The following is an 8,607-nucleotide window of genomic DNA, read 5'->3' as shown; positions in this document are numbered from 1 at the left end:
TTGACCCCCGAAGGAACACTAGATGATCCCCCACATGCCATGAAACCTCGCCTTGTTGGTAATACGGTGCAAGTGTAGGTGGAAAGGGTGCTAGCAAAACACAAAGGAATTAGCTAAAAACCTCTAGACACAAGTTCTCGAAATGACCAACTACGGGGTACAAGGACGAACATATGTGCAAGCAAGGGCATTTGTGTGGATTAGCTCACGAGAAGCTCCGGCCAAGGCAACCCATCCTGAGTAATGCTAATTTAAACCCATTGAACATAAGAAAGGAGAAAGGTGTTTTACTCTCCTAGCACCTATATAGATGTTTACATAAAAGAAAAGGGAATTTAAATAATAAAGAGGAAAGAAAGCCAAAATGACCTTGTCAGGAATGAAACCCCTTACCTCTTGGAGGATGTGAAGACACAAATACCACCAAGCTAAGAAAAGAAAGTGTAGTAATTATGTTGAAGAAAAAGATCTATTTATAAGAAGCTCAAACTCATCTTAGCCGTTGAATCCAATGCTTGATCTGTGGTCAAAAATTGAGCCAAACACCTACTTTGGGATCAACAAAGCCAAATGATAGGCTCACATTCAATCTCAAAGAATCATGAGGATCACCACCTCCAAAGTGTATTTTTATATACCACCAAAGCAAAGAAACACACTAATGCCACCTATGCTTTGAAGACACCATGGCGAAGAGTCTACCAGAGCGCCTAAAGGCCCTCTCCTAGACTGGGGGGGAAGAGTGGATGCTAAAATCTCCACACCAATGAAAGACTCCCAACTCTTGTCTGAAGCCTCTCAAAGGTCTCGATAACCATAACCAAAGCCTCGTTGGTCTCTTGGAGCATTAACTCGGTGAAAAAGGCATCAAACATGGTCTCAACATTACCACTGTTTTGACCTTGTGTCGTGCCTAACACAGCCGTTTCACAAGAGTGGTCCCGCGAGGCGCTCGCCTCGTGCTAGGACAATGATCTTACATGGGTAGCATCGCGAGACACTCAAGCCGCACCTGGAGATGTGGTCTCGCCTTGGTAACTTTGTGAGATACTCGCCTCACGCTTGACTCAGAGGTCTCGCTCGGGCACCTCTGCGAGATGCCCGCTGTGGCCCATGCCTCCGCCTTGAGAACTCGCCTAGCGCCACAGGCCCGCGTCTCATGCCACATCTCATTTGGCACCCACACATGGCCCCTGCCTCCACCTCGCAATCCCGCCTCACACCATAGGCCTCTGCTGCACACCAACGCCTCACGCCGATGGCCCGCGTCTCGCGCCACACCTGCGCGACAACCACTCGTGGCCCCTGCCTCTACCTCGCGAGCCCGCCTCATGTCATAGGCCCCTACTGTGCACTAGCGCCTCGCGCCATTGGCTCACATCTCGCACCACACCTCGCGAGGCATAACCTCGCACACGGTCCTTCCCCCCGTGACGGGCACCTCAAGGCTCTGGCCTCCCATGCCTTTTAGGATTGTATCTTCCATGATGACCCATTAAGGCTCCAAAACTTAAAGTTTAAGAGAGTAGGGTGCATTATGAGTATAAGAAAACCTACGAATGAGTCAAAGAGATCATACAGATGCGAAGTACGTACGGGGGTATGGCCCTGAAGGGCCCAGGTGTCTGACCCCTAAACACCACACCAGACAAGTAGTGGTCGTATGAGTAAGGTACCTGATGTGGTCCTTCCCAGAAAACCTCTGACATTCGTACTAAACAGATGGTGGAGGTATAACTAGGTACTAAAGTGGAGGTTCTCCCGCAAACCCCGAGCATGTATTGGAGCCGACCACCACGCTCTTCGAACCACTACCATCTGCAAACTGCATATGGAGAGTCATGTCCCTAGGGACCACCATGTACAATGAGCCAATAGTGCTCTATTATAAATATGACCTCCCTTCACCTAGGAAGAAAGAGAGAATTTTTAAAAGGAATTTTTGGGAGAATTTTGTAACCACTCATTGTTAATGGAAATAGACACTCTACATTCTCTCTATTTTCATTTTAAAATTTTAGCAGTTACATTTTGTGTTCTTGAAATCATAAGAAAGTTTGCTTGAAGTTCATTTGATTTAAATCTACTTCTTTTTTAACTCACGAAGTTCTTGATCTAACTTAGTTGACGAGTTCTTACCGTCAACAAAAGCAAAGGACTAGCAATCAAATGATAGATTTTACATTAACAAAGTATAAAATAAGTCTAATAAAAGAGTAGTTAAACAAATGCCTTATACTTCGACCAAATGTTCAGACATTGATCATAATAATGGGGATTGAGAACTAAATGTTGAACGCCAATGCATAGGGATAGATTAAGGATAGCAAAAGAAAGAAAATAAATCAAGAATTTTTTTTGAAATATTAACCATGGAAAAAAAAAGAAAATAAGAAAAACAATGTGTACATTTAGTGGATCTATCAAGCGATAGAAGATAAGGAGAAGAGCATGTGGTCATGGACACTTGTCAAAGCACCATCGCCAATAAATCAATGTACATTATCCTTTAATAAGTCCCGACCCAAAACAATACTTCTCCAGGTTTGGGATGGATGGTGACCAATTGGGGCATGAAGAATATGACCTCATGAATAGTAGTGGGCCTTAGAAATTTTGTCAAATAAGTCTCAGGTTCCATTAATAACCCCATGCTTGTTTTTTCAAGAGGGCTTTGTTAAGATTAACCAAATCCTAGAAACCAATACCATCCATCTCTTTTGAAAGATACATCCTTTGCCATGACAACCAATGTATTATATTCTTTTTAGAAATTGATTCTAACTTATGACTACAACTATATTTGGAGTTTAAAACAATTCATCGTGTAAGTTGGGATAGATTGGACAATGACATTTAATAGAAATTCTTTACCGCTAATAGTGAAGAGCTTATTTTTCCAATAAGAGTTGTCCAGTATAGAGGTGACTTGGGAACTATAAAATGTCATATTCTACTATCATTTGAAAAATACTACTAATTAAATGCTTAATTAGAAAAGTACCACTTCAAATGTTTCAGTGGGGCCTTATTAAAACATGCATTATGGGTCGAGAATATGACATCTTATTTTTCCAAAATTGCATAGTAATAAAGGAGAACAACTCTTTTTTAGATTGATCGCTAAAACTAGAAAGACCTAGACAGAATTCATGACATTCTCCAATTACCATACCCAAATGTTGAGAAAAAACTTATTGGATGTCACTAGAAGTATTTGAAAAGAAGGAAAGACATGACTTATCAAAATTGATTTTTTTACCTAGATGCTAACTCGTAAATATTGAGAACATATTTTAGCATGGTATAAGCAATGAATTATCTGTGAATAGTAAAAGTGAAATAGATTATGCTTGCTGAGTAATAGAACACATAAAAGATAAATCTAATACCTCTTGTAATCTATCAAGTGCCATCATTATCTTTTAGTATAAAATAACGAACATCCAATCCTTGCTTGTTGACTTTGATTCACACTAAGATCTTCCAACTCAATCCTCCACACACTAGGACATGCGTGAGAACGCAGATTGTTTAGAGTAATTTTTCTGTCTCTAGATGTACATAACAAATGAGATCTAGAGACTTGGAGAAGGAAAAGCTTTTTGAGAGAATGAAAAGTGTAGGTATGTTTTTTAGGCTTTTGAGAACTTATGAGAGCTACACCTGAGACAGCCTAGAAAAACATCTATATATGGTCTTGGTAAAATCTCATTAGGTTTAGGTTTTATTTATTTAATTAATATTTTCATCAAGTTAAGACATTAACTAAATAATTAAAAAATAAATAATACAAATAAATAATTGCTTAATTTGTGCTATGTTAGTGGGTCCCCCCTAGTGACCTATGCCACAGTGACTAGCGTGCCACATGACATTTTATCAATTATTTATTTTATTTAATATGATAATATATCTATATATTAAAATAAAATATTAATTATATCATACATAAATATTAGTTAACTTTTTTATATAGAAAACCTAATAAGTTTTCAAATAAAACCTATTAGTTAATTTTATTAATTAATTAAATATAATTATCCAATAATTATATATTTTCTCTAGAAAATTAATTTATTTGCAAATTGGTCTTTTCCCTTTTAATTGGTCACTAACATTCACACCCTAAACTGTCCAGTATAGAGGTGACTTGGGAACTATAAAATGTCATATTCTACTATCATTTGAAAATAGTAAAGTCCCACTGAAATATAATTAAACGTAATAAAACTCATAAAAATATTCATCAGCGTTTCTAGATCGTTTTCCATCCATTCGCACCCCAATACATACATAGTTTAACCATGGAATGCCCCATATCACCATGCGCACCAGTCAAAAAACCTATCGCCTACCTGAAAGGGGGAAAAGTAAGGCGTGAGCGAAAAGCTCAGTAAAGAAGTACAAACAAGAACAACAATCCACATAAGTACAATGCAAAACTATTATCATCGTACATAGACATAAAATAGCATAACATAGTCATTTCATAATCTCATACACTTTATTTGAAAATTCATCATAACAAATAAAGCAAACAGTTCTATGATGTAACCAGTAAAGCATAACCCGGTAAATCCTCATCTTGCCCTCGTGGAACTCTTTGGTGCTTTCTCTCAAGTTACGTCATACCTTAGTAACTCCTTTGTTGTGTTGCGTTTCAACACACTAACAACACTTTGCTTTTCATACATTCAAAAAAATCATACATACATAGCAACTTATCTCACAACTGATATCTCATATAGTTCAACATAATAACATAAGAATTCTAGCTAAATTCCTTACCTCAAGTCCAAGCAATATTATGAGTGGGACAACATAACAACAAGCCTAGAACAACAATCAAACACTTTTCTTAATATCATGTAGAACATACGTGAACGTGTTAAACATATCCCACGTGTGCATGAGTCATGCACATGTAGCACATTTCTCATACATGTTGCACCACTTTCTTAATTCTAGCAAAATCAATACATCAAATCATGCGTGCAAGTCACACATAGAATCATGAAAATAATGTCAGTTTACTCATTAATCCTTAATGATCTTCAAACAAGGACCTTAAACTTATTCAAATAACATATGATTATGCGTAAAAATGCATTTTCATGTAACATGCATACATGAGACAATTCTTACAACTCAATCAAAGTTGGAATTATCATGTTCTTTATTTCTTGATAAATTCACAAAAATTCAGCAAGCTCAATTAATCTTTGAAATTAATTCCCTATTAGTTCCCTATCATGATTGCTACTATTTGTCATCTTAAAATCATTTCAAAAATAAGCATTAATATTAATTTAAAAAATCTCATTAAAACTCACAACAAATCATGGCTTAACATAACAATAGGCATAAACTTGCTTAATAACCAATAACTCATTTTGAAACTATATTCAAAATAATTACTCAACTTTTTATTATGCTTTCAAATTTTCACCATAAAATAAGAAACAACACTTTTTTTTTCTAGAACACATAACCACATAATTTAATGGTATTCACAATATTTCAAAACTTGTTAAAAATTTTATAGCTTATTCATATACTATCTTTATGGCACAAAATTACTATTACATTCATAATCTTGCTATTCTCATAACTTTTAAAACAAAAATCAGCATGTAACTCATTTGCTTTCTTTTATCTTTTAAACATACAAATTCACATAAAAACATGAATTTTCTTAAAGGAATGGGACAATAAATATATAAAACTACTTTTTATCTTCAACAACTCTCATGAATTCATGGCATGCAACTCACTCACATTTTTACTCATACATGCTTATTAACATACTAGCAATAAAATTCAGCAAGCACATAAAATTATAAAATCAACGACACTTACAAATTTTCCAACAACACATAAATAGGCTTAACATGCTTCCTATGCTTTGAAAACCTCGATTTCATATATTAAGCATGAAATACTTATCACCTTATTCACAACAACTTTAAACTAAAATATACTCATGGTCGAAACATATATAGGGAAATAAGACAATATACAACAAACTTAACATGCTTCTTACTCAATAATTCAAGATAAAAATAATGAAACAAAACAAACACGAAACCCTTTTTTAATACCCTTGGGTGAATTATACGATCACAATTTAATAAAATAATTCCCAAAATTTATCATGCGTTTTATCCAACACATCAAAAGAGAATTAAAAAAAATTAAAACAACAATTAGATCCCAATTCACTCTAATTGGTCGTAGCCTATAGCATGGTAACATACATCAATTTTGATCATAACTACAAGAGTCAAACCTAACATGCTTCTAATACCGAAATTTGTAATATCCATCTTAGAATCAAAGCATCAAGAATAACTTAACCAACAACACAACTTTAATATACCAACATCAAATCATACTTAAAAAAAATTGAATCCTAACATGCATGCCATTCCAAATCATCAAATCATACATAAAATCATGCCAAAAGAACAATAAATAGATAACAAAAAATACTATTTCATGCTCACTATAACCACCATTATCCAATGATACCAAAACATATATTCATCAAACTTCCATCTTATTTTTCCAAAACAACCATGGATTCAATTACCAAAAACAAGAGTATCAAAACAAAACATATCCTTTATGCAAAATAACTACTACCAATCAAACATGACTTCCCATGAAACCACTAATCACAAAATCACAAACCAATCAATGATGAAATAAAGCAAAACTTATCATACATGATCTAGAATTTGGAGAGGAAAGAAGAAGATCAACACATGCATAACAAGAAACCCTAACATGTGTAAATGATAAATATTAGATGAAAAGAAAAATGAAATCACCACACATAATTCCTTACCACTTGATCTAGTTAACCAATTAGAGCACTTATGGAATAAGAACCCTTCCTTTGAATGTGTTCAACCTTATCAAAATCATAAATCCTATATTAGTTTCTAGAGACAGAAGAAGAATGTAAAGTCATGAACTAATTTAGCTCACCACCTTAGATCTTCTTTCTCTTCTTCTCTTCTTTTCCTCTCAGTATTTTCGCAGCCCCAAGGAAAAATGAATCCTCAATATTCATTTTTTTCCTTATATACTTGCTCTAAATCAAAGCCCTAAAATAGTTTTGCAGCCCAAAATGTCGCGTAGTTTGGACCCCCATTTTGACACTTATTAGTTGTGTTTTAGAAAAAAATCTATTTCACAAAAGTTGTAGATATTTTAATTTCTAATAGAACCAAATTCATCAAAATTGAACTCTTACAACTCAAGTTATGGTTGTTTTACTAAGGTTGGATTCAGAGTTACGGGAATTTAAAAATGACAACTTTTTTCCTTGCTCACCACTTCTCTCTTTATTTCATTTTCACAATATGAACACGTGCATTTCTAGAACCCTCTCTGTTTATGATAGAATTTCATAAACATGGAAACATCCTCATTTCCACAATTTAGTCTAGGTTAAAGTCTACTCTCTTGCATGCTCACCATGCATGCCATGCACTTGCATACAAACAACAATGCATGATCTACTCTATTTATCATGCACTTACACACACACAATCAAAACACATGCACAACCAAGTAAAAAATTAAATAAAATAATTCAAATCAATTCAAACAATTAACACTTAAATAAATAGATTAAAATTAGCTAATCACATAATCAAATAATAATAAAATAAATGGAGCCCTATAGGGACCATGAACCTATAATTCTACGTTCTAATAAACCATATTATTAATTAAACTATTTCATTAAATAACCTTATTAATTAAGGGTGGGTTTTATGCCCTTAATAAAACCATATTTCTCATGTAACACATTTTTATTATCAATAAATGAAGTAGAAATGATTTTGTTTATTCAATCACATTATTTGCCTGTTTTGTTACATGTGTATTAAATTAATACAAGCATTCATAAAATCTCAAACATATGGATAGTTACAATTATAGTGACTAGGTCATATTAGATTATAGTTGTAATTGTATGTTCAGAAGATCGAGTCCTAAGATTAAATCAGTGCATTAGATTTTGACTAATTTGGTAATCTACGATATGATCTACTTATACATTCGGGGTGTGATGTCTTGTTCAAGGCATTGATCAAGTAAATAAGATTGGATGTATTTACTTACATTGGACTAGGATTGATATTGATTATTGATAGATAAATAAGTATTGTTGTTATCGAATCTAATCAATGTCACAACGTTGACTATAAATGTCAAGTCAATCTTAATTTTGAGTGATAATATTCTGCTAATTACGTTATTTAAATATTTTCACTTGTTCGTCACCAGCTTACCCTACGTCTAGAGGATTGACTGATTGTAATGGTTATAACAATGGATAACGTATTTGTGGTGTTGAAAATATATTCTGTGAATTCAAGAGTTCAATTTCAAGTCTATAGTGGAGTCACGATAAATTAATAAGTTGTGAGATAATTTATTACTATAAATAACCTCACGGGATCTATAGTCCTCATGTCATCTCTAGTAAAAATAGATATAATAGTTTTAAATAATTGATTTAATTATTAATTAGTAATATCGAGTTGGCTGGGTCAACATAAATAAATAATTGTGAATTATTCATTG

Source organism: Humulus lupulus, chromosome 6 (assembly GCF_963169125.1).
Source record: "Humulus lupulus chromosome 6, drHumLupu1.1, whole genome shotgun sequence".
Lineage (NCBI taxonomy): Eukaryota > Viridiplantae > Streptophyta > Magnoliopsida > Rosales > Cannabaceae > Humulus > Humulus lupulus.
The sequence above is the reverse complement of the archived record's forward strand: the minus strand, read 5'-3'. Positions refer to the sequence as shown.